This window comes from Triticum urartu, chromosome 3, assembly GCF_003073215.2.
Source record: "Triticum urartu cultivar G1812 chromosome 3, Tu2.1, whole genome shotgun sequence".
NCBI lineage: Eukaryota > Viridiplantae > Streptophyta > Magnoliopsida > Poales > Poaceae > Triticum > Triticum urartu.
The window spans coordinates 645,918,623-645,946,220 of record NC_053024.1 but is presented as its reverse complement, the minus strand read 5'-3'; the positions used below and the strand labels follow the sequence as shown (position 1 = coordinate 645,946,220).

General features: G+C 43.3%; 1 pseudogene; it reads left to right on the top strand.

Annotated features, from left to right (window-relative positions):
• The first annotated feature begins 20,197 nt into the window (after window positions 1–20,197).
• LOC125548964 lies at window positions 20,198–21,643 on the top strand (annotated as a pseudogene).
• Window positions 21,644–27,598: the final 5,955 nt, after the last annotated feature.

The following is a 27,598-nucleotide window of genomic DNA, read 5'->3' as shown; positions in this document are numbered from 1 at the left end:
TACCATAAATATTTATCTTATTATCTCTATCAGATCTCACTTTCGTAATTGACCGTGAAGGGATTGACAACCCCTTTATCGCGTTGGTTGCGAGGTTCTTGTTTGTTTGTGCAGGTACTAGGTTACTTGCGTGTTACCTCCTACTGGATTGATACCTTGGTTCTCAAAAACTGAGGGAAATACTTACACTATTGTGCTGCATCACCCTTTCCTCTTCAAGGGAAACCTACGCATGCTCAAGAGGTAGGAATCATGTAGGGAATATGTTTTGTGATAGCTATATTGTTTAATTTGAGTATGACCCCACATGTAATTATTATGAGAGAGGGAAATATGGTTGTAGGAATTTTCATGTCACTAAATTACCTCTCGTTATGTCGATATTGTTATTATTTCTTTCTTCTTCCTTGCATATGCTAGTTTTTGCTTGTCTTGATAATTTGTTTCCTTATAAAATGCCTATGCATAGGAAGTATGTTAGACTTACATGTGTTTGTTACGTGCTATATGATGGTCTCTTTGTGCTTCAATTCTTGTCTTTCATGTGAGCATCATTAAAATTATCAATGCCTAGCTAAGGGCGTTAAACAATAGCGCTCGTTCGGAGGTGCTACGTCTTGAGCTTGCGTTGGTTTTCCACGAAGAGGAAGGGATGATGCAGCAGAGTAGCGTAAGTATTTCCCTCAGTTTTTGAGAACCAAGGTATCAATCCAGTAGGAGGCCACGCTCAAATCCCTCGTACCTGCACAAAACGATAGCTACTCGCAACCAACGCGATTAGGTGTTGTCAAGACCTTCACGGTCACTTACGAGAGTGACATCTGAAAGATAGAATATTTTTGGTATTTTTGATATAAAGATGCAAAGTAAAAAAGTAAAGACAAAGTAAATAGCAAAACAATATTAAAGTGATGGAGATTGATATGATGAGAATAGACCCGGGGGCCATAGGTTTCACTAGTGGCTTCTCTCAAGAGCATAAGTATTCTACGGTGGGTGAACAAATTACTGTTGAGCAATTGATAGAATTGAGCATAATTATGAGAATATCTAGGCATGATCATGTATATAGGCATCACGTCCATGACAAGTAGACCGAAACGATTCTGCATCTACTACTATTACTCCACTCATCGACCGCTATCTAGCATGCATCTAGAGTATTAAGTTAAAAACAGAGTAACGCCTTAAGCAAGATGACATGATGTAGAGAGATAAATTCATGCAATATTAAATAAACCCCATCTTGTTATCCTTGATGGCAACGATGCAATACGTGCCTTGCTGCCCCTTCTGTCACTGGGTAAGGACACCGCAAGATCGAAACCAAAGCTAAGCACTTCTCCCATGGCAAGAACTACCAATCTAGTTGGCCAAAACAAACGGATAATTCGAATAGACTTGCAAAGATAACCAATCATGCATAAAAGAATTCAGAGAAGATTCAAATATTATTCATAGATAGACTTGATCATAGACCCACAATTCATCAGTCTCAACAAACACACCGCAAAAAGAAGATTACATCGAATAGATCTCCATGAGAGAGGGGGAGAACTTTGTATTGAGATTCAAAGAGAGAGAAGAATCCATCTAGCTACTAACTATGGACCCGAAGGTCTGAGGTAAACTACTCACACTTCATCGGAGGGGCTATGGTGATGTAGAAGCCCTCTGTGATGACGGCCCTCTTCCGACGGAGCTCCGGAATAGGCCCCAAGATGGGATCTCATGGATACAGAAAGTTGCGGCGGTGGAATTAGGTTTTTGGCTCCTGTTCTGATCGTTTGGGGGTACATGTGTATATATAGGAGGAAGAAGTACGCCGGAGGAGCAATGAGGGGCCCACGAGGCAGGGGGCGCACCCTAGGGGGGCACCCCCCCACCCTCGTGACCGCCTCTTTTGTTCCTTGGAGCAGGGTCCAAGTCTCCTGGATCACGTTCGGTGAGAAAATCACGTTCCCGAAGATTTTATGCTGTTTGGACTCCGTTTGATATTCCGTTTCTTCGAAACACTGAAATAGGCAAAAAAATAGCAATTCTGGGCTGGGCCTCCGGTTAATAGGTTAGTCCCAAAAATAATATAAAAGTGGAAAATAAAGCCCAATATAGTCCAAAATAGTAGATAATATAGCATGGAGCAATCAAAAATTATAGATACGTTGGAGACGTATCAGGCATCCCCAAGCTTAATTCCTGCTCGTCCTCGAGTAGATAAATGATAAAAAGAGAATTTTTGATGCGGAGTGCTACTTGGCACAATTTCAATGCAAATCTTCTTAATTGTGGTATGAATATTCAGATTAGAAAGATTCAAGACAAAGGTTTATATTGACATAAGAAATAATAATACTTCAAGCATACTAACAAAGCAATTATGTCTTCTCAAAATAACATGGCCAAAGAAAGTTATCCCTATAAAATCATATAGTCTGGCTATGCTCCATCTTCCCCACACAAAGTATTTAAATCACGCACAACCCCGATGACAAGCCAAGCACTTGTTTCATACTCTAACTTTTTCAAAACTTTTTCAATCTTCATGCAATACATGAGCGTGAGCCATGGACATAGCACTATAGGTGGAATAGAATGGTGGTTGTGGAGAAGACAAAAAGGAGAAGATAGTCTCACATCAACTAGGCGTATCAACGGGCTATGGAGATGCCCATCAATAGATATCAATGTGAGTGAGTAGGGATTGCCATGCAACGGATGCACTAGAGCTATAAGTATATGAAAGCTCAAAAAGAAACTAAGTGGGTGTGCATCCAACTTGCTTGCTCATGAAGACCTAGGGCAATTTTGAGAAAGCCCATCATTGGAATATACAAGCCAAGTTCTTTAATGAAAGATTCCCACTAGTATATGAAAGTGATAACATGAGAGACTCTCTACTTTGAAGATCATGGTGCTACTTTGAAGCACAAGTGTGGTAAAAAGGATAGTAACATTGTCCCTTCTCTCTTTTTCTCTCATCATTTTTTTATTTGGGCCTTTTATCTTTTTTTTGGCCTTTCTCTTTTTTTGGGCTTCTTTGGACTCTTCTTTTTTTGTCCGGAGTCTCATCCCGACTTGTGGGGGAATCATAATCTCCATCATTCTTTCCTCACTGGGACAATTCTCTAATAATGATGATCATCACAGTTTTATTTTTCTTACAACTCAACAATTACAACTCGATACTTAGAACAAGATACGACTTTATATGAATGCCTCCGGCGGTGTACCGGGATATGCAATGAATCAAGAGTGACAAGTATGAAAATTATGAACGGTGGCTTTGCCACAAATACTATGTCAACTACATGATCATGCTAAGCAATATTACAATGATGGATGTGTCATGATGAACTAGATGATGGAAAGTTGCATGGCAATATATCTGGGAATGGCTATGGAAATGCCATAATAGGTAGGTATGGTGGCTGTTTTGAGGAAGGTATATGGTAGGTGTATGATACCGGCGAAAGGTGCGCGGTATTAGAGAGGCTAGCAAAGGTGGAAGGGTGAGAGTGCATATGATCCATGGACTCAACATTAGTCATAAAGAACTCATATACTTATTGCAAAAAATCTAGAAGTTATCAAAGCAAAGTACTACGCGCATGCTCCTAGGGGGATAGATTGGTAGGAAAAGACCATCGCTCGTCCCTGACCGCCACTCATAAGGAAGACAGTCAATAAATAAATCATGCTCCGACTTCATCACATAACGGTTCACCATACCTGCATGCTACGGGAATCACAAACTTCAACACAAGTATTCTTTAAATTCACAACTACTCAACTAGCATGACTTTAATATTATCACCTCCATATCTCAAAACAATTATCATGCTTCAATCTTTTCTTAGTATTCAACACACTCAAAAGAAAGTTTCACAAATCTTGAATACCAAGCATATTATTATTAAGCAAATTACCATGCTATTAAGGGACTCTCAAAATAATTTAAGTGAAGCATGAGAGATCAATAGTTTCTTTAAAACAAATCTACCACCGTGCTCTAAAATATCTAAGTGAAGCACATAGAGCAAAATTATAACGCTCAAAAGATATAAGTGAAGCACATAGAGCAAAACTATTTAGCTCAAAAGATATAAGTGAAGCACATAGAGTATTCTATCAAATTTGAATTCATGTATGGCTCTCTCAAAAGGTGTGTACATGAAGGATGATTGTGTCATACTAACAAACAAAGACACAAATAATACAAGACGCTCCAAGCAAAACACATATCATTTTGGTGAATAAAAATATAGCTCCAAGTAAAGTTACCGATGGAAGTGGACGAAAAGAGGGGATGCCTTCCAGGGCATCCCCAAGCTTTGACTTTTTGGTGTCCTTGGATTATCTTGGGGGTGCCATGGGCATCCCCAATCTTAGGCTCTTGCCACTCCTTGTTCCATAATCCATCAAATTCTTACCCAAAACTTGAAAACTTCACAACACAAAACTCAAAATAGAAAACTCGTGAGCTCCGTTAGCGAAAGAAAACAAAAGACCACTTCAAGGTACTATAATGAACTCATTCTTTATTTATATTGGTGTTAAAACTAATGTATTCCAACTTATCTATGGATTATAAACTATTTTACTAGCCATAGATTCATCAAAATAAGCAAACAACACATGAAAAACAGAATCTGTCAAAAACAGAACAGTCTGTAGTAATCTGAAGCTAGCGCAAGATCTGGAACTCCAAAAATTCTAAAATAAATTTCTGGACGTGAGGAATTTATATATTAATCATCTTCAAAAATAATTAACTAAATATCACTCTTCAAATAAAAATGGCAGCAGTTATCATGAGCGCTAAAGTTTCTGTTTTTTACAGCAAGTTCAACAAGACTTTCCCCAAGTCTTCCCAACGGTTCTACTTGGTACAAACACTAATTAAACACAAAAAACACAACCAAAACAGAGGCTAGATAATTTATTTATTTAATAACAGCAAGGATAAATATTGGGTTGACTCCCAACAAGCGCTTTTCTTTAAAGCCTTATAGCTAGGCATACAATTTTAACGATGCTCACAAGAAAGACAAGAATTGAAGCACAAAGAGAGCATCATAAAACATGTGACAATCACATCTAAGTCTAACATACTTCCTATGCATAGGCATCTTATAGGCAAACAAATTATCAAGGCAAGCAAAAACTAGCATATGCAAGGAAGCGGAAAGAAACAATAGCAATCTCAACATAACGAGAGGTAATTTAGTAACATGAAAATTTCTACAACCATATTTTCCTCTCTCATAGTAATTACATGTAGGATCATAAGAAAATTCAACAATATAGCTATCACATAAAACATTCTCAACATGATCCACATGCATGCAAAGTTGGCACTTTTCCGAAATAGTGGGATTAACATTAACTAAAGTCATGACCTTTCCAGACGGACTTTTATCAAAAACTTCATAAGATTGAACATTCTCCAAATACGTGGGATCTAAAGTTGACATTCTTCCAAACCCACTTTCAATATTATTGCAAACATTATAATCAATCTCATATTCATCATGGGGCTTAAATAAATTTTCAATATCATAAGAAGAATCACCCCAATCATGATCATTACAACAAGTAGTAGACATAGCAAAACTAGCATCCCCAAGCTTAGGGTTTTGCATATTATTAGCACAATTGACATCAAGAGAATCATATTAAAATCATCGCAATCATGCTTTTTATTCAAAGATCTATCGTGAATCACTTCATAAAGTAATTCATCGCACTTTTCAGATTCACGAATTTCAAGCAAAACCTCATAAAGATAATCTAGTGCACAAAACTCACTAGAAATTGGTTTATCATAATTGGATCTCTTAAAAAGATTAGCAAGCGGATGAGGATCCATAGATCTTAGGTTCTCTGTTTAGTAATAAATAAACAACTATTCCAACCATACGAGTAAACAAGAAACGGGCAAAAGAGGCAAATAGAGAAAGAGAGGGAGGATAGAGAGAGAGGGGGTGAATAAAACGGCAAGGGTGAAGTGGGGGAGAGGAAAACGAGAGGCAAATGGCAAATAATGTAATGCGAGAGATAGGGATTGGGATGGGTACTTGGTATGTTGACTTTTTGCATAGACTCCCCAGCAACAGCGCCAGAAATCCTTCTTGCTACGTCTTGAGCTTGCGTTGGTTTTCCTCGAAGAGGAAGGGATGATGCAGTAGAGTAGCGTAAGTATTTCCCTCAGTTTTTGAGAACCAAGGTATCAATACAGTAGGAGGCCACGCTCAAGTCCCTCGTACCTGCACAAAACGATAGCTACTCGCAACCAACGCGATTAGGGGTTGTCAAGCCCTTCACGGTCACTTACGAGAGTGAGATCTGATAGATAGAATATTTTTGGTATTTTTGATATAAAGATGCAAAGTAAAAAGTAAAGACAAAGTAAATAGCAAAACAATATTAAAGTGATGGAGATTGATATGATGAGAATAGACCCGGGGGCCATAGGTTTCACTAGTGGCTTCTCTCAAGAGCATAAGTATTCTACGGTGGGTGAACAAATTACTATTGAGCAATTGATAGAATTGAGCATAATTATGAGAATATCTAGGCATGATCATGTATATAGGCATCACGTCCATGACAAGTAGACCGAAACGATTCTGCATCTACTACTATTACTCCACTCATCGACCGCTATCTAGCATGCATCTAGAGTATTAAGTTAAAAACAGAGTAACGCCTTAAGCAAGATGACATGATGTAGAGAGATAAATTCATGCAATATGAAATAAACCCCATCTTGTTATCCTTGATGGCAACGATGCAATACGTGCCTTGCTGCCCCTTCTATCACTGGGTAAGGACACCGCAAGATCGAAACCAAAGCTAAGCACTTCTCCCATGGCAAGAACTACCAATCTAGTTGGCCAAACCAAACGGATAATTCGAAGAGACTTGCAAAGATAACCAATCATGCATAAAAGAATTCAGAGAAGATTCAAATATTATTCATAGATAGACTTGATCATAAACCCACAATTCATCGGTCTCAACAAACACACCGCAAAAAGAAGATTACATCAAATACATCTCCACGAGAGAGGGGGAGAACTTTGTATTGAGATTCAAAGGGAGAGAAGAAGCCATCTAGCTACTACCTATGGACCCGAAGGTCTGAGGTAAACTACTCACACTTCATCGGAGGGGCTATGGTGATGTAGAAGCCCTCCGTGATGGCGGCCCTTTTCCGGCGGAGCTTCCGAACAGGCTCCAAGATGGGATCTCGTGGATACAGAAAGTTGCGGTGGTGGAATTAGGTTTTTGGCTCCTGTTCTGAATGTTTGGGGGTACGTTTGTATATATAGGAGGAAGAAGTACGACGGAGGAGCAACGAGGGGCCCACGAGGCAGGGGCGCGCCCCCCACCCTCGTGACCGCCTCTATTGTTCCTTGGAGCAGGGTCCAAGTCTCCTGGATCACATTCAGTGAGAAAATCACGTTCCTAAAGATTTTATTCCATTTGTACTCCGTTTGATATTCCGTTTCTTCGAAACACTGAAATAGGCAAAAAATAGCAATTCTGGGATGGGCCTCTGGTTAATAGGTTAGTCCCAAAAATAATATAAAAGTGGAAAATAAAGCCCAATATAGTCCAAAACAGTAGATAATATAGCATGGAGCAATCAAAAATTATAGATACGTTGGAGACGTATCAAGAGGCAACCCAATTTAGTTTAGTTTTTGCTTTTTAGGTTCTGTTTTGCAATAAATAATTCATCTAGCCTCTGGTTAGATGTGGTTTTGTGTTTTAATTAGTGTTTGTGCCAAGTAAGACCTTTGGGATGTCTTACGGTGATAGTTGATTTGATCGTGCTGAAAAACAGAAACTTTTATGCTCAGGAAAAAATTCTCATTTTAAACATAAGCACAATAAAATACTGATTCCTTTTGCAGAATATTAATAAACAAATTGCTTACGTTGCCCTAATTTTTCAGAATTTTTGGAGTTACATAAGTATTCGAGAGTTACAGATTGCTACAGACTGTTCTGTTTTTGACAGATTATGTTTTCTTTGTGTTGTTTGTTTTGATGATTCTATGAGTAGTATCGGGGGGGGGGGGTATGAACCATGGAAAATTGGAATACAGTAGATATTTGACATGTCTCGAACGTATCTATAATTTTTGATTGTTCCATGCTATTATATTATCTATTTTGGATGTTTAATGGGCTTTAATATACCTTTTTATATTATTTTTGGGACTAACCTACTAACCAAAGGCCCAGTGCAAATTGTTGTTTTTTGCCTATTTCAGTGTTTTGCAGAAAAGGAATATCAAACGGAATCCAAACGGAATGAAACCTTCGGGAGAGTTATTTTTGGAACAAACGTGATCCAGGAGACTTGGAGTGGACGTGAAGAAAGAAGCAAGGAGGCCATGAGGCAGGAGGGCACGCCAAGGGGGTAGGCGCGCCCCCGCCCTCGTGGGCCCCTTGCAGCTCCACCGACATACTTCTTCCTCATATATATACCCATATACCCTGAAAACATCTAGGAGCACCACGAAACCCAATTTCCACCGCCACAACCTTCTGTACCCGTGAGATCCCATCTTGGGGCCTTTTACGGCGCTCCGTCGGATGGGGAATCGATCACAGAGGGCTTCTACATCAACACCATAGCCTCTCCGATGATGTGTGAGTAGTTTACCACAGACCTTCGGGTCCATAGTTATTAGCTAGATGGCTTCTTCTCTCTCTTTGGATCTCAATACAAAGTTCTCCTCGATTCTCTTGGAGATCTATTCGATGTAATTATTTTTGCGGTGTGTATGTCGAGATCCGATGAATTGTGGGTTTATGATCAAGATTATCTATGAACAATATTTCATTCTTCTCTGAAATCTTTTATGCATGATTTAAATATCTTTGGAAGTCTCTTTGAATTATCAGTTTGGTTTGGCCTACTAGATTGATCTTTCTTGCAATGGGAGAAGTGCTTAGCTTTGGTCCAAGCTTGCGATGTCCTTTCCCAGTGACAGCAGGGGCATCAAGGCACGTATTGTATTGTTGCCATCGAGGATAAAAAGATGGGGTTTATATCATATTGCTTGAGTTTATCCCTCTACATCATGTCATTTTGCCTAATGTGTTACTCTGTTCTTATGAACATAATACTCTAGATGCATGCTGGATAGCGGTCGATGTGTGGAGTAATAGTAGTAGATGCAGAATCATTTCGGTCTACTTGTCGCGGACGTGATGCCTATATACATGATCATGCCTAGATATTCTCATAATTATTCGCTTTTCTATTCAATTGCTCGACAGTAATTTGTTCACCCACCGTAGAATTTGCTATCTTGAGATAAGCCACTAGTGAAACCTATGGCCCCCGGGTCTATCTTCCATCATATTATTTTCATATCAACTAGCTATTTTTATCGTTGTTTATTTTGCAATCTTTATTTTCCAATCTATATCATAAAAATACCAAAAATATTTATCTTATTATCTCTATCAGATCTCACTTTCGTAAGTGACCGTGAAGGGATTGGTAACCCCTTTATCATGTTGGTTGCGAGGTTCTTGTTTGTTTGTGCAGGTACTAGGTGACTTGCGTGTTGCCTCCTACTGGATTGATACCTTGGTTCTCAAAAACTGAGGGAAATACTTACGCTACTGTGCTGCATCACCCTTTCCTCTTCAAGGGAAAACCAACTCATGCTCAAGAGGTAGCAATATTACACCAATATAAATAAAGAATGAGTTCACAACAGTACCAAAAGTGGTGATTTATTTTCTTATACTAATGGAGCTTATGAGATTTTCCGTTGAGTTTTGTGTTGTGAAGTTTTTAAGTTTTGGGTAAGGATTTGATGGGCTATGGAATAAGGAGTGACAAGAGCCTAAGCTTGGGGATTCCCAAGGTACCCAAATGTAATATTCAAGGACAACCAAGAGCCTATGCTTGGGATGCCCCGGAAGGCATCCCCTCTTTCGTCTTCGTCTATCAGTAACTTTACGTGAGGCTATATTTTTATTCACCACATGATATGTGTTTTGCTTGGAGCGTCTTGTACGATTTGAGTCTTCGATTTTTTGTTTGACACAATCATCCTTGCTGTACACACCTTTTGAGAGGGACCCACATGAATCGTGATTTATTAGAATATTCTTTGTGCTTCACTTATATCTTTTGAGCTAGGAAATTTTTCTCTACTGCTTCACTTATATATTTTTAGGGCACATCGGTGGTTTTATTTTATAAAAAAATATTGAACTCTCATGCTTCAATTATATTATTTTGAGAGTCCTTAAACAGCATGGTAATTTGCTTTGGTTATAAATTTAGTCCTAATATGATAGGCATCCAAGAGGGATATAATAAAAACTTACATATAAAGTGCATTGAATACTATGAGAAGTTTGATTCCTTATGATTGTTTTGATATATAAAGATGGTTATATTTGAGTCATGCTAGTGAGTAATTGTGAATTTGAGAAATACTTGTGTTAAAGTTTGGGATTCCCGTAGCATGCACGTATGGTGAACCGTTATGTGATGAAGTCGGAGCATGATTTATTTATTGATTGTCTTCCTTATGAGTGGCGGTCGAGGACAAGTGATGGTCTTTTCCTACCAATCTATCCCCCTAGGAGCATGCGCGTAGTACTTCGTTTCGATAACTAATAGATTTTTGCAATAAGTATGTGAGTTCTTTATGACTAATGTTGAGTCCATGGATTATACGCACTCTCACCCTTCCACCATTGCTAGCCTCTCTAGTGCCGCGCAACTTTCACCGGTACCATAAACCCACCACATACCTTCCTCAAAATAGCCACCATACCTACCTATTATGGCATTTCCATAGCCATTCCGAGATATATTGCCATGCAACTTTCCACCGTTCCGTTTATTATGACACGCTTCATCATTGTCATATTGCTTTGCATGATCATGTAGTTGACATCATATTTGTGGCAAAGCCACCGTTCATAATTCTTTCATACATGTCACTCTTGATTCATTGCACATCCCGGTACACCACCAGAGGCATTCATATAGAGTCATATTTTTTGTAATTCTTGAGTTGTAAGTAAATAAAAGTGTGATGATCTTCATTATTAGAGCATTGTCCCATGTGAGGAAAGGATGATGGAGACTATGATTCCCCCACAAGTCGGGATGAGACTCCGGACGAAAAAAGAGGCCAAAAAATGAGAGAAGGCCCAAAAAAAGGGTGAGAGAAAAGAGAGAAGGGACAATGTGAGCAAGCGAGTTGGATGCACACCCACTTAGTTTCTTTTGTTGAGCTTTCATACACTTATAGCTCTAGTGCATTCGTTGCATGGCAATCCCTACTCATTCACATTGATATCTATTGAGAGGGCATCTCCATAGCCCGTTGATATGCCTAGTTGATCTGAGACTATCTCCTTCTTTTTGTCTTCTCCACAACCACCTTCTATTCCACCTATAGTGCTATGTCCATGGCTCACGCTCACGTATTGCGTGAAAGTTGAAAAAGGTTGAGAACATCAAAAGTATGAAACAATTGCTTGGCTTGTCATCGGGGTTGTGCATGATTTGAATATTTTGTGTGATGAAGATGGAGCATAGCCAGACTATATGATTTTGTAGGGATAAGCTTTCTTTGGCCATGTTATTTTGAGAGGACACAATTGCCTTGTTAGTATGCTTGAAGTATTATTGTTTTTATGTCAATATTCAACTTTTGTTTTGAATCTTAAGGATCTGAACATTCAAGCCAGAATAAACAAAATTACATGAATAAATATGTTAGGTAGCATTCCACATCAAAAATTCTGTTTTTATCATTTACCTAATCGAGGACGAGCATGAATTAAGCTTGGGGATGCTTGATGTGTCTCCAGCGTATCTATAAAAAAATTTATTGTTCCATGCTATTATATTCTCTGTTTTGGATGTTTTATATGCATTAATATGCTATTTTATATTATTTTTGGGACTAACCTATTAACCTAGAGCCTAGTGCCAGTTCTTGTTTTTCCCTGTTTTTGAGTTTCGCAGAAAAGGGATACCAAACGGAGTCCAAACGGAATGAAACCTTCGCGATGATTTTTCTTGGACTAGAAGACAACCAGGAGACTTGGAGATGAAGTCGGAGGAGCCACGAGGCGGCCACAAGGACGGAGGGTGCGTCCAGGGGGGTAGGGCGCGCCCCCACCCTTGTGGGCCCCCCGTGCACCTCCTGACCTAATTCTTTTGCCTATATATTCCCAAATATCCCCAAACCACCAGAGGCATCCATGAAAACACTTTTCCACCGCTGCAACCTTCTGTACCCGTGAGATCCCATCTAGGGACCTTTTCCGGCACCCTGCCGGAGGGGGATTTGATCACGGAGGGCTTCTACATCAACTCTATTGCCCTTCCGATGAAGCGTGAGTAGTTTATCACAGACCTACGGGTCCATAGCTAGTAGCTAGATGGTTTCTTCTCTCTCTTTGATTCTCAATACCATGTTCTCCTTGATGTTCTTGGAGATCTATTCGATGTAATACTTTTTTGCGGTGTGTTTGCCGAGATCCGATGAATTGTGGATTTATGATCATCTTTATCTATGAATATTATTTGAATCTTCTCTGAATTCTTTTATGCATGATTTGATATCTTTGTAAATCTCTTCGAACTATCAGTTCGGTTTGGCCAACTAGATTGGTTTTTCTTGCAATGGGAGAAGTGCTTAGCTTTGGGTTCAATCTTGCGGTGTCCTTTCCCAGTGACAGTAGGGGCAGCAAGGCACGTATTGTATTGTTGCCATTGAGGATAAAAAGATGGGGCTTTCATCATATTGCTTGAGTTAATTCCTCTACATCATGTCATCTTACTTAATGTGTTACTCTGTTCTTCATGAACTTAATACTCTAGATGCAGGCATGAGTCGGTCGATGTGTGGAGTAATAGTAGTAGATGCAAAATCGTTTCGGTCTACTTGACACGGACGTGATGCCTATATTCATGATCATTGCCTTAGATATCGTCATAACTTTGCGCTTTTCTATCAATTGCTCGGCAGTAATTTGTTCACCCACCGTATTATTTGCTTTCTTGAGAGAGGCCTCTAGTGAAACCTATGGTTCCCGGGTCTATTTTCCATCATATAAGTTTCTATCTTCCATCATATTAGTTTCTGATCTACAATATTAGTTTCCGATTTACTATTTTGCAATCCTTTACTTTCCGATCTATAAACCAAAAATACCAAAAAAAATACTTTGTCGTTTATCTATCTCCATCAGATCTCACTTTTGCAAGTAACCATGAAGGGATTGATAACCCCTTTGTCATGTTGGGTGCAAGTTGTTTGATTGTTTGTGGAGGTACTCGGTGATTTGTGTGTTGTCTCCTACTGGATTGATACCTTGGTTCTCAAACTGAGGGAAATACTTATCTCTACTTTTTTGCATCACCCTTTCCTCTTCAAGGGAAAAACCAACGCAAGCTCAAGAAGTAGCAGTAATCATGCATATAAGAGATCAAAACTCAAATAAATTTCATGGATAAAATAGATCTAATCATAAACGCAAAGTTCATCGGATACCAACAAACACACCGCAAAAAGAGTTACATCAAATAGATCTCCAAGAGACCATTGTATTGAGAATCAAAAGAGAGAGGGGAAGCCATCTAGCTACTAACTACGGACCCGAAGGTCTACAATGAACTACTCACGCATCATCGGAGAGGCACCAATGAGGATGATGAACCCCTCCGTGATGGTGTCAACATTGGATCTCTGGTTTCTAGAACATGCTACGGCTGGAATTGTGTTTCGTCGACTCTCCAAGGGTTTTTGGAATATTGGGGTATTAATAGAGCAAAGAGGCGGTGCGGGAGGCCACTGAGGTGGGCAAAACCCACCAGCCCCCCAGGCATGCCCAGGTGGGTCGTGCCCCCCCCCCCCGGGGAACCCCTCTGGTACTTCTTTGGTCCATCTTGTGTCTTGGGGCCCATGAAAATTCTCCAATAAGTTTCGTTGCGTTTGGACTTCGTTTGGTATTGATTTTCTGTCAAATAAAAAACAACAACTGGCACTGGGCACTATGTCAATAGGTCAGTCCCAAAAATGATATAAAGTTGCTATAAAATGATTGTAAAACATCCAAGAATGATAATATAACAACATGAAACATATCAGGGGCACACAGAAGGACTCCACAATGATTGGATTTTTGGGCCACCTATATAAGCTCGCCTTCTTCCCCACAAGGGAGGTGACGAATCCATTTCTCTCTCCTTCATTAAAAAATCTCAAACCTTGTTATCCTCCCTAGTACCCCCAATCTGGCTCAAACATTAGGGATAGCTAGATGAGATCCCGATCTACACTTCTATCAAAGAAAATTTGAACCGCCCTTGGATCCTAGGTAGATCTTGTTACCCTTAGAGTTTCTAGGGATACTTGGACGATAATCCTTTGAGGGAATTTCCTTATTATCGTTTCTTCTGGAAAAGTTCGTTAATGCTCGATCGCATCTCAAGACCAACCACTAGTGGATTGAGGTCTTTCCTTTAGTGTGAGGTTCAAGGAGAATATGATGAGCATACGACAACATTCGATAAGCTTTGGCTCCTACCTCTAGCAGAGATAGGCACTCGCCCGAGAATGTGAACTTGATGGTACAAACTCATCTCCAACTTTTGGTTAATCTGTTCCCCACTCCTTTATTTTGTGCTTGTGCTTGTTAGTTAGTTTGCTCTTAGTTCACATGTGCAACTACCTTTGCCTTGCTATACATGTTGTTTTCACCTTAGATATCATATCTAGTGAAATAATTTGTCCACACTTATACTTAAAATTGTGAAGAAAAGCTAAACATTCGTAGTCCCCTATTCAAGCCATGTAGTACCCTATTCAAGCCATGTAGTCGACCTATCGATTACTTTTGTGTCTGTCGCCGTTGTGCGAGTGGTGTGATATGTCGTTTGCACACACTATCGTAGGTCATGTGCAGATTGTCATCGAGTTCGCCAGTACCTCCATCGATCAAGCAACAGGATGCCATGGTGCCCCTTGAGACCATAGTGATATCGCCCCGTGGTCCATGCTAACAGCTGTTGCATCACCTCTTTAGGTGTGTATGTAGCTAGTGGCCTCACATGCTATTGCATTGACTTTTGAAAATTATAGCTATGTTGCCCCCTTGGGCCGTAGTGTCTTCACAAACAGTCAACACCGCCGCCCCTTGCGTTGACTTTTACCTTGGCACCCCTTGTGCCGTCTCCCTAGGCGCATCATCACCATTGCTCGCGCATGGTCATTGTTACTCCATCGAGTTCTCCCTCGCCTACGTCGAGCACCTCCACCATGCTTCTGTTGGGAATTAGCGTGAACCCTTCAAGGTACCCATAGTTCCGCCTACAACCCCTATTTTGACTTTGTCAGGCAAAAGCTCATCGCCAATTTTGTTGTTTCCTACCGACTACTTTGTCTACTCTGGCAATCGTCGGCTACATTGTCACTTTTTGCCCCATATCACTTGGCACCACAATTGTCCTAGAGGCCTCATGCACTAGTCACTCCAACATGGCGTACAATTCATGATGATCCCCATCTACGCATGCCTGAACTAGCAACATTGAGGTGTTCCTTTGCCGCGACATGACCCCAAGCCTGGCAAACTCAGGGTGGAGTCTCATCTACAATGGTTTCAACAGCATCGTCTTCAACATTGACATCCTCTTCGACGATTATCGCAATAACTCCCGACTTCTTCTCGGGGCATCCATGCGTCCATGACACCACATGTGGCTACCTCAACACACTTACACCTGACCCCTAGAAATCAGCACAAGGGCTAAGAGCATCTACAGTCGGACCTCTCAAATCCGCCTCATACGCCCGGGCGGGCTACCCGGTCAAGTTTTTTTGACCCAGGCAGACGCCTCAAACGGGCCTCAAACTCCCGGACTGATCGGTACCCCCCATATCCAGCCCAAATATGGGGCGGATATGGGGTGGCCCGGGCATGCCTGGGCGCGCCCGACTGACAAGCCCGACCCACAACCGACCCCACGGATGTCCCACAAAAAAACCCATCGGCATCATCGGTCCAAAACCCTAGCTCACTCACTCTCCTCTCTTGCGCCGTCCTTTCCTCTCCCCTCACCGATTCCGATCGAATCCGGCGCAATGTCGAGCTCCGGTAGCCGCTCCGACGATGAGGTGGATCCAAAGTATGAGCTTGCCCTTCGCATCACCTTGGAGCAGTCCAAGGTGGACACCGGGGGCAGCTCCGTATCTGCAGTCTCGCCGCAGCCGCCCACGCTTCCCCGTTGGCGCATCCTGGCCCATGGGCAGCTCCGACAGGCGGCCAGCGTAATCGACGCCTCCCGCGCGCTGTCCCATCGCCCCGCCGGCTGCTACTTCCCCGCGTCGTCCCCTCGCCCCGCCGGCTGCTGCTCCCTCTTGTGGCAGTGGTGGGTGCTTTTGCCCGCCCCGCCGGCCCGGACGCGCCCACCGGAGTCGAAGGCGCGCGCCACCCGCCGCGAGAGGCAGCGGGCAACGAAGATGGGGGTTGTGGAGAGCTCTGTCCGCCGCCAATGTGAGTTACCGGTGGAGCCCGACGAGGACCAGCGGCTCCTTGCGTGAGTCTACCGCTGGTCTCTTACAACGGTGGAGACGGATGCTCGGCGGCTCCGCTGGAAGAACGCCAAGGCTCTTCGGCTTGCCATCGAGCAATCCCAGCAGGAGGCGTTGGAGAAGGCGAATGAGGCGGCTCGGCTGGCCAAGCTCAAGCGCCAGCAGGACCGGGCCGTCCAACACCCGAAGGGCCTCGTCATCATCGACTCCTCCTCCGACGAATCAGACAATCCTCAACTAGTCAATGACAGGTACAGCTACGCCGGCGAGCAGAAGGGGAAAGGGTCGGCCCGGAAGTGGTGAAGTTGATTTTAGTTTCAAGTTTTAGATGTAGTATTTAGTTGTCCGTCGTTTGTGTGAACTTTGGTGGATCTTTTGGAGAACTATTGTGCAATTTCTATGTCCGGAGATGATCTACGTAGTTTGATCGACGTTGCATGCTATAGTATGGATATAGGGGTTCGGATATGAGAGACATGGATGTGAACGGCGCGATTTGAGGAGTGCCCAGTCACTGTGCGCGTCTGGGCGCGTCCGCGGGCATTTGAGAGCTCGGATTTGCCGAGTCCGGTTGTAGATCCTCTAACACCTTGCCTGCGCACCTCGTTAACTTCCTCTACAATCAAGGCATTTGGGACACGACATCGTCTACGACACTCCTGCTCCGATAGTGGAGTGGTGTCAGCCCGTTGGTTCTACCTTTGGTCTCTCTCTAGTTCGACCGTCCATGATGCTCCCGTTGTCTGCGGTACTACCACTAGGGGATGCTAGAGATATACATTTGGTAGTTAGAAATTACACCGGATTAGACAAAAATAATTTTCATCTTATCCCTATGAGTCTTCTTTCCTTAGAAGTGTTGCTCCTCTATCTATATTGTTCCTCGAAGCGTACATATACACACATTGTATTACAATTCTTCTCTCTTTTAATACTTTTACAAATTAACTTGATTTATTCACATGTTCATCACGGTTTTGGTGTCCCTTATGGGTGATTTGGCGGGCGCACCAAACTTCTATATATCAACATATTTCCCATGGACTAATATCTAGGTCGTTTTTCCTAAAGAAGTTCCTGGCGAATTTGGAGCTATGATCACGGAAAAAGAAGCTACTATGATCAAGAAGCGTAGAATCCTGGAGTCGTGTGTGGTTGGCACTATACCGTGGATGCATTCATCGTATGCCATTGCTTCACGTTTCGTGCCACATTATTTGTCTTGTTTCAGATTTTTACATAATGTTTCATTGATTTTTCTTCTTATTTTAAAGTGTGCCATGGTGTTTCCTTGTGTACCAAAAAATAAGAGTGGACTAATTTCTGATCGAATTTGCTGGTGCGCAGTGGTAGACAGCAACGAATTATGTTATACTAGTCGTCAACCCGTGCTACTGCACGGGCTAGCAATTTTTAACATTGTATTGGCTACTACATCAAATTGTAGTATTATTGATTAAGTTTTTGTATGTATTGTTTTGTCGAAAGCCTTGTAAACATAGAAATACAAAATATTTAAATTAATATTTTAACCCATGAGAAATAATACCCGTCATTTTAAACTTGTCATTGTACTTTTATAATATTTGTAAGATCGTTGAACTTGTAGATTTTTTTCAACTCGTGGAAGCCTTCTCGTCTTTAAAATAATTCTCTATATTTCTACTTTTCTCGTCGAATCTTTCTTTTACTTGGACACTAACATTCTAGTATTCATCTTTGTATTATTAAATCAACAATGAAATTTGAATGTTTGCTCGAATATTCCAAAATATCCCCTAAATTACTGGATGCATGTCTGTAAGACTTTAGAAGTTACTTTATACATTTTTTAAAATTACCTGATCCTTCCCAAATCCCAAATGAACAACTACGAAAAGTGGTGATGCTATTTTCTTTATGGGATGGCGGCTAGCTAGCCAGTGTCCTAGTCTATGATATATTGCTTTATCCAGTCGACGCGCATGTGCACTCTCCTTTTGCTATATATTAAAAGGATTAATTAAGTGCTTAAACATCATTGTTGTTTTATTCCTTAAATATAAAACATAAATGACATAAGTAAACTTCAGAAAAACATTGGTTTTTCCTTATGCGCTTGCATAGTTTAGGAAATTTCATTTAATAGATATAATATATAATTTGTTTATTATGACATTCATGACGTAGATTTTGAAAAAACATTGACACTATACCTTTTTTCATTTTCAGCAAACTATGTGCTACCCAAACAAATTTGGAGTATATATGCGTGTGTGATTTGTCGACGGGTTTTTTTTCCCTATGGTTGTGTGCATGGTGATTTTCATTTAATAATCATGTATGCATTGGGTACGTTTCTGAAAAGAAAAACATTAGTTTGTTAGGTGATTTTAGTTTGGATATTTCCTTCTTCTCCTTTTACAGCCTGGATGTTTCTTTACTTTCATTCAAAAAAAAACTGGACGTGTCTTCCACTGTAACATGTTAGGACTCTTGGGACTTGTGCGTGAGGTAGGTAATCCTGGAAGTTGTAACTTGTTAGGACTCTTTGGCCTGGTACGTGAGCTGGTTTCTTAATCTGGACGTTGTATTTCTGGAAAAAAAAATCATGGACATTGTAACATGTATGTACTCTTGGGATTTCCTATCGTTTTCAATCCTAGACGCATAATTATGATCTAATGGTCATTTTATAGTAGTTTTGGAGGATTAACGTAGAGGCTCGTATGGTGCTTCTAATTAGTAAATATAAGATACTTCGAAAAATGAAAAAGGGAAACTAATGGAACACTCCAAAATAAGATAAAATCTGCCAAAACCATAAAATGTAGCATGGACCAACAGTGGACGATGGATCCATGGTATATCCATTTTTCTTTGAAAAAAAAAATTTACCCGTGACCTCTGCATCACGACGATGCACACAGCCAATGCACGGTACATCTGTGCATGGTAAAATGCCAATTCTCCTAATTACAGTCTGTCTCCTGACACTTGAGAGAGATAGGTGAAGGCGAGCAATACCGTGGCAGACTACCCCGCCGGCGGCGAACGGCTAGGCGGCCAGCCGGTGCAGTTACGATCGAGCATGCACCCCGCCCCCCGCGACTGCCATTAATGCCGTGTTTGATCCTCTAGGTGAAGGCGAGCAATACCGTGGCAGACTACCCCGCCGGCGGCGAACGGCTAGGCGGTCTACCGATTCTACGGCGGCGCAGCGTCCATAGAACGGCACACCTACGGTCAGCAGACTATCACGGTGATCCGATCCAACGACGAAGGAATGAATCAGGCCTGCACCTCGGCCACGAACCGGGAATGGTCAGTGAATCTGCCCTGAATCTTCGTGGCCGCCCAATACCAGCGCCGCCGCACGCAACTTGGCAACCGCCCCGAGCAGAATCTGACACCCCGTCCGGTCAGCTTTCTGTTACCGCCATTTAAACCTCCTCGTGTCTTTCCCGCCGCAAACCAATCCATCGCTCTCCTTCTGCTTGCTTACAAAGCTTCTCAGTGCTGCTCATCAGATGACGAGGGACGACCCGACCTATAAATACACCTCCTCTCTTCTCCTCCACCCTCATAGATCTCACACTCCAAGCTAGCCAACACCAGCTACTGCTCGGTGAACTAGTTTGGTACGTAGCAGCTAGCACGATGGGGCAGCTTAGCAAGAACCTTCTGGTGGCGTCCATGGTGGCGGCCGTGCTGGCCGTGGCGGCGGTGGAGCTGTGCGGCGCCATCCCGCTGGAGGACAAGGACCTGGAGTCGGAGGAGGGGCTCTGTGGGACCTGTACGAGCGGTGGCAGACCGCGCACCGCGTGCCCCGCCACCACGCCGAGAAGCATCGCCGCTTCGGCACCTTCAAGTCCAACGCCCACTTCGTCCACTCCCACAACAAGCGCGGCGACCGCCCCTACCGCCTCCGCCTCAACCGCTTCGGCGACATCACCACGCCGAGAAGCATCGCCGCTTCGGCACCTTCAAGTCCAACGCCCACTTCGTCCACTCCCACAACAAGCGCGGCGACCGCCCCTACCGCCTCCGCCTCAACCGCTTCGGCGACATGAGCCAGGCCGAGTTCCGCGCCACCTTCGTCGGCGACTTCCGCCGCGACACCCTGGCCACGCCGCCGTCCGTCCCCGGATTCATGTACGCCGCCGTGAACGTGTCCGACCTGCCGCCGTCCGTGGACTGGCGGCAGAAGGGCGCCGTGACGGGCGTCAAGGACCAGGGCAAGTGCGGTAGCTGCTGGGCCTTCTCCACGGTGGTGTCCGTGGAAGGCATCAACGCCATCCGCACGGGCAGCCTCGTGTCCCTCTCGGAGCAGGAGCTCATCGACTGCGACACGGCGGACAACGAAGGGTGCCAGGGCGGGCTCATGGACAACGCCTTCGAGTACATCAAGAGCAACGGCGGGCTCATCACCGAGGCTGCCTACCCGTACCGCGCCGCCCAAGGCACCTGCAACGTCGCGAGAGCGGCCCAGAACTCCCCCGTGGTGGTGCACATCGACGGGCACCAGGACGTGCCGGCCAACAGCGAGGAGGCGCTGGCCCAGGCGGTGGCGAACCAGCCCGTGTCCGTGGCCGTCGAGGCCAGCGGGAAGGCGTTCATGTTCTACTCCGAGGGGGTCTTCACCGGCAGCTGCGGCACGGAGCTGGACCACGGCGTCGCGGTGGTCGGGTACGGCGTGGCAGAGGACGGCAAGGCGTACTGGACGGTGAAGAACTCGTGGGGGCCGTCGTGGGGAGAGCAGGGCTACATCAGGGTGGAGAAGGATTCCGGCGCCGCGGGCGGGCTCTGCGGCATCGCCATGGAGGCGTCCTACCCCGTCAAGACCGACAGCAAGCCCAAGCCCACGCCCAGGCGCGCGCTCGGCGCCTGGGAGTCGCAGTGATCGACTCGTCTGCGTGTCTGAATTATTTCTACTATCATTCCTACTAGTTAAATTAGGGTGAAAATAAATTACAGCTGAGTCAAGTGCTTCTCCGTCCACACGCAATAATTAGGTGTGTGTAGCGTGGGGCCAGGACGATACACATAATTTGTTTGGATATATGAAAGTAATGTAACAATGTAACAATGTAATATACTGGTAATGTTAGTTCAAAATTTAAATTTGAACTAAAACCATGTCAAAAATTATGAAGCAGGTAGTGGAGTACTTTATTTAGATTAGACGATACGATCCCGCGCGTTGCTGTATATAGTTTTTAAATGTTATGTAGCATACAAACTCAATCCTTATAATTTGAACTATGTGAGAAATTTCTGCGTAAGGAAAAAAATCTAAACATGAAAAATTATGCATGTCACAATCAAATGCAATGCAATTTAAACCCAGCTTAGGATGCACTAATGCATGTTGCATGGTATAGAATTCTCATGCTTACATCGCACGGTAGAGAATTCTCACGCTTAGATCGCACGGTCTTCGCCCTTCTCAAGTGTTGTGCATAGGCGAAGTCCGTTGAGCAAGAAACCGGCAATCCAATAACATCAAAGTGATACGTATGACATATTAAGAATTAGGCTTAATTTGTAGATCTTGATACAACGTTTTTTGCCAATAAGATCATCTACATGGGTTGAGGTAGAGACGGGTCGTTTCTACTCTTTTTCATGACTTCTTATATCATTTTAGGCCCATTTGTAGAATTCCTATTTACCAACCTCACTACTATGAAAAAGCCTACTAGTGGCGCACCAGTTTTGCCTACTAATGACGCACTACTGATGCACCACTAGTACCACGCCACTATAATTTTTGACTAATGGCCCATCACTGGTGCGCCATTAGTATACCAGATACTAATGGCGCATATGTAGTGCGCTATTAGTATGCCTAGAGGCGTGCCATTACTATCTGACTTAGTAATGGCGCACCACATAGAAGTGCGCCATTAGTAATTAAAAGATTTCAAAAAAAATCAATTTTTTTTATTTATTTTTCAAAAAAAAATAATTTTTTAATTTTTTTTCTTAATCTCAGGTCTCTATGGCTTAATCTCAAGTCAAACCGCACTCCGTGGTCAAACTTCCCGAAAGGTCACCCATCTTGACACTACTCCATCCCAAGCACACTTAACTTTAGAGTTCTATACAACCCCAGCACCAGCTCACTTCACAGGCACTTGCTGATATATTTAGCATATCAATCCTATTAAACCTTGTTGATGTTTAGAACTTTGTTCATGTTCATGAGTGTGATGAAATTTTGAAAAAATATTTCAAACTTCCGTTCATATTATGTATCATATTTTGAAAAAAAATCGAAATTAATTTTTTTTCTGTTACTAGTGGCGCACCTAACATATGGTGCGTGTTGGGCAACGTAGCAGAAATTCAAAATTTTCCTACGTGTCACCAAGATCTATCTATGGAGAGACTAGCAACGAGGGGAAGGAGAGTGCATCTACATACCCTTGTAGATCGCTAAGCGGAAGCGTTCAAGTGAACGGGGTTGATGGAGTCGTACTCGTCGTGATTCAAATCACCGATGACCAAGTGCCGAACGCACGGCACCTCCGCGTTCAACACACGTGCAGCCCGGTGACGTCTCCCACGCCTTGATCCAGCAAGGAGAGAGGGAGAGGTTGAGGAAGACTCCATCCAGCAGCAGCACAACAGCGTGGTGGTGATGGAGGAGCGTGGCAATCCTGCAGGGCTTTGCCAAGCACCGCGAGATATGAGGAGAAAGAGAGGGAGGGGTGCACCAATAGGCAGAGATCAGATCACGTGTTATGGGCAGCCCCAGGCCTCAATATATATAGGGGAGAGGGGGGAGGGTGCGCCCCCTCTAGGGTTCCCACCCCTAGAGGGGCGACAGCCCTAGATGGGCCTTGGGGTGGCGGCCAAGGGAGGATTCCCTCCCCCCCAAGGCACCTAGGAGGTGCCTTCCCCTCCTAGGACTCTTCCTTTTAGGGTTTCCCCCACACTAGGCGCATGGGCCCTAGGGGAAAGTGGCGCCCTAGCCCACTTTGGGCTGGATCCCTTCCCACTTCGGCCCATGGGACCCTCCGGGATAGGTGGCCCCACCCGGTGGACCCCCGGGACCCTTCCGGTGGTCCCGGTACAATACCGATGACCCCGAAACTTGTCCCGATGGCCGAAATAGGACTTCCCATATATAAATCTTTACCTCCGGACCATTCCGGAACTCCTCGTGACGTCCGGGACTCCGAACAACATTCGGTAACCACATACAAACTTCCTTTATAACCCTAGCGTCATCGAACCTTAAGTGTGTAGACCCTACGGGTTCGGGAGACATGCAGACATGACCGAGACGTTCTCCGATCAATAACCAACAGCGGGATCTGGATACCCATGTTGGCTCCCACATGTTCCACGATGATCTCATCGGATGAACCACGATGTCAAGGACTTAATCAATCCCGTATACAATTCCCTTTGTCTATCGATACGATACTTGCCCGAGATTCGATCGTCGGTATCCCAATACCTTGTTCAATCTCGTTACCGGCAAGTCTCTTTACTCGTTCCATAACACATCATCCCGTGATCAACTCCTTGATCACATTGTGCACATTATGATGATGTCCTACCGAGTGGGCCCAGAGATACCTCTCCGTTTACACGGAGTGACAAATCCCAGTCTCGATTCGTGCCAACCCAACAGACACTTTCGGAGATACCTGTAATGTGCCTTTATAGCCACCCAGTTACGTTGTGACGTTTGGCACACCCAAAGCACTCCTACAGTATCCGGGAGTTGCACAATCTCATGGTCTAAGGAAATGATACTTGACATTAGAAAAGCTTTAGCATACGAACTACACGATCTTTGTGCTATGCTTAGGATTGGGTCTTGTCCATCACATCATTCTCCTAATGATGTGATCCCGTTATCAACGACATCCAATGTCCATGGTCAGGAAACCGTAACCATCTATTGATCAACGAGCTAGTCAACCAGAGGCTTACTAGGGACATGGTGTTGTCTATGTATCCACACATGTATCTGAGTTTCCTATCAATACAATTATAGCATGGATAATAAACGATTATCATGAACAAGGAAATATAATAATAATCAATTTATTATTGCCTCTAGGGCATATTTCCAACATATTCACCCTTTTGATTGGCATAGATGTCAGGTGTATTCACCAAAAATCCGGGTTATCGGCCTATATGCAAGATGCTCTTCGACCAGGTAATCCTGGATGACCCGCCCTGTTCTTAACAAGTCAATCTCTTAAATGAGACCCTGAACTTGTCAAGGTTAAAACATTTATTGGGTCATGAAAGAGCCGGCTTACGGAAAGTAAGGAGAAGCTCAGGTTGTTAAGCCGCCTTCCTTGAAACTTGGTTAAACCGGCCTGTTTTGCATGATGCTACTCCAACCCCGCATACTCTCGATAAGTCAATCTTTTAAAGACCATGAACTTATCTAGGTTAAAATGTCGATTGGGTTATGTGAGAGGCGGCTCACAGAAAGCGCAGATACTCCAGCGGCTATCATGCTAGTTTCATTGAAGAAGATATTTTGGCTCGGCAGCCTATGAAAGCCTCGTGTTTTTGGGGTTATTTATTTATTTTATTTATTTTGGATTTGGATCACCTCTTTTTCATATGGTTTTTACAAGTCGGGCCAAGCAGCCCTGATTATGTCTCATATTTGGGATATTACCCCTACCCTGGTTATGGACTTCTATGGTCACCAGCGGATTTATACTGGGCATCATGACCCGCCCCGTGGTAAACTGCCGGGACACTTGTGATTTGTTTGTGTGCAGGAACCGGTTTTCAAACCGGGTTATATTATTCAAATCTTTAATAGCCAACATGGCTGGATTTTTATTATGATTATCAATAACCAGTATTATGATTGAGGTTTTCAAAGCCGCTCCAGAGTAATGGCTATTATTTCTTCATTCAAGAATACCGGCTCACAATAGAGAGCAAGGTTCAATATTGATATGCAGAGCATTCAGCAATATCATCCAAACAGAGGATATGATTTATTCTACAATGGAAGGAATAGTCCCGAGTCGCTGTAGACTTACGACCCGGCACTTGGGGGCTACATTATCCAAGTTGAGATTACATTAAATATGCAAGTCCCATGTCACTGCCAGCATGCACCATGGCACTTGGGGGCTAATGCAAAGTCATTTTTTACTTGCCTTATTGAAGATCCGACTCATCACATCGTAATGAGCCGGACCTTGGGGGCTACCAATTGCTCCTGTCAAAAATTCAAGGTACACAAGCCTTAATCCATTATATTGAAGGGTTCATTGCTCAGTTGGTAGAGTACAAAGCTCTTAACCTTATGGACGTGGGTTCGAGCCTCATGGTGGGACTTACATCATATGATGTTATTTTAAATGAAGTATATATAAAGTTCCAGCTCAGTATTATCGTACTAAGCCGGCCCTTGGGGGCTACACGTTGTTGTTCAAAGTCTACATGATCATATTTACAAAGTACATGCTCATTATTGCATAATGACCCGGTCCTTGGGGGCTACACTGGTTGAAGTTTTTATGAGCATAAGGCAATTACAAGTCCCAGGTTGCTGCAAGCATGACAACTCGGTACTTGGGGGCTATGCATATATGGAATATTCAGTTTTGACTAGTGATTGAGATGAACAACCCGGATTTCTTCAAGGTTGCTACATTTATATTGAAGCAAGTCTTAAGCTGTTGATATGCTCCCTTCTTAAGACTTGGGGGCTACAAGTGATATGCATATAAGGGAGGTACATTTTCAAGCTTGATGTTAGCAACAATTATGACCCGATGCCATCAATATTTACAAATTGGCAATTTTGGCAATGATAAACCGGGAAGTTCTACATCTTCAAGCCGGCTGAAAAACAGATGAGTATTTCAAGATCAATATTTTTGTTAAGCTGTGGGAGCTGAATCAAATGAATTATTCTTCACAATATTTCTATGAGAAACCAATGCCAGTAAATTGATTATGAAGCTGGTCTATTGACCCGGACTTTCCAGAAGAAGGAAAGGACAAGGACTTAAGGATGATCAGGTGCCGGCTTACAAGAATTTTTAAACCGGAGCACAGCCTGTCAAATTTGTTCTTGTATTTATTTTGCAGGATGAGTTTAACCTGGATAAATCCAAATTAAACTGGGGGGCTAATGTCGGGGATATACCCCACGGTGTAACCCGGCCGGATGTATGACCCGGCCAGACTTGGTGACTCAATGGTGACCTGCCCTGACCCGGTGACTAACTAGTAACCCGCCCAGAGTTGGCGGTTCATTGGTGACCCGGCAGGCGGGTCAGAGGAGCGACAAGACCCGGTGGCCCAGAAGGCGGCTCATGGAAGGCCGACTCAAGTTATGGTGGGCCGGTTTAAGGCATAAGGAATATTCTCTTACAAAGGGAGCAAGACTAGGATTCCACTCGTAATAGAGTAGTCCTAATCCTACTAGGACTAGTCATGTAACCCGCCTCTTCAACTTATATAAGGAGGGGCAGGGCACCCCAAGAGGGACAAGTTCCACGAGTTGGAGAGATTAGGGTTAGACAAACAAATCAATACCTCGAGATAGAGCACCCTTGTAATCGTGTTCATCATCATCAATATCAATGAAGCAGGATGTAGGTTTTTACCTCCACCGTGAGGGGCCGAACCTGGGTAAACCCTTGCGTCTCTCAATTCTGACCAACCCCTCTCATGCTACCACATGGATGCGTTGGCCTCGCGACTAAGTCGTGACACGAAGAACATCTTCCATGACAAATCCACGACACCTGGGTTCTTTCGGGTTTACAAATTTTCCCGCGCACTAATTCTGAAGTCTAATGGTTGTTGACGGGCTAGGTTCTTAGGTGTCTTTGAAGTTGTAGAACTTTCGACACAACTGTTAGTTTTCCATGGCGCGCCTATAAATAGCCCCCAACACCCTTGTGATTTTGGTAGATTCCCAAGTGTTGTTTTGCAAAATACATTGTGACTTACCCATTTTTCTCGGTACAAGAATCCTAAGTGAGGAAAACCTAAGCAAG